Source organism: Octodon degus, unplaced genomic scaffold (genome assembly GCF_000260255.1).
Source record: "Octodon degus isolate 3935 unplaced genomic scaffold, OctDeg1.0 scaffold00247, whole genome shotgun sequence".
NCBI classification, from domain to species: Eukaryota; Metazoa; Chordata; class Mammalia; order Rodentia; family Octodontidae; genus Octodon; species Octodon degus.
Window position 1 is genome coordinate 2,605,702 of NW_004524823.1, and position 720 is coordinate 2,606,421.

The window sequence follows — 720 nt, forward strand, 5'->3', positions numbered from 1 at the left end:
TTTTTTTGTTTTCATAGCTATGTAAAGGTATTTTATTGTTTTGACTTTTGAATTTACTAATGACACACTGTGGCCAATTAAATAATGGTAAACTTGCAATACCCAGGTGAATTCAATCAACCTGGTGGTGGTGGTGGATGGCCCACATGCAACAGCATACAAAGAGAACTGGAGAAGAAATGGTGCTCCGTTTATTCTCATGAAGAAGCTTGTCATGCTGGGTTTCTTAATATGAACTCAGGTGCTACCATCATCAAAGAAGCTTGGGTCCTGGTTGTCACTAAAGATGGTTGTGGTTCTTGTGAGAAGAACTCTGTTCCTTACCTTGAACATAACTTAGTTCCTCCAGGGCAGACCCCTCACCTGCCGGCACACATCCTTTATTCCACCAGCACAGACTTTCTAGATTCCACTGATGACCTTTGAGCTTTCCCAGAGCAGTTCCTTGACAAACATTTATGTGAAACAGTGTTGTGGGCTTTAGGCCACAAATTGGACTCCTGAAGGATATAGCCATGAGATCCAGATGAAAACAATCCCTATAGAGAGGGTAGAGGAAAAGAACTACTCAGCTAGTCCAGGAGCAGAATATCTTGCCACAGGGGCACAAGAGTCACCCTCAATGGCAACAGCAGGAAGGAGCTGAGCACAGCAGCCAGACCCAAGCCAGGCACAGCTGGATAAATCCAGACTTTGTAGATCTGCACCTGAACTTCAGTA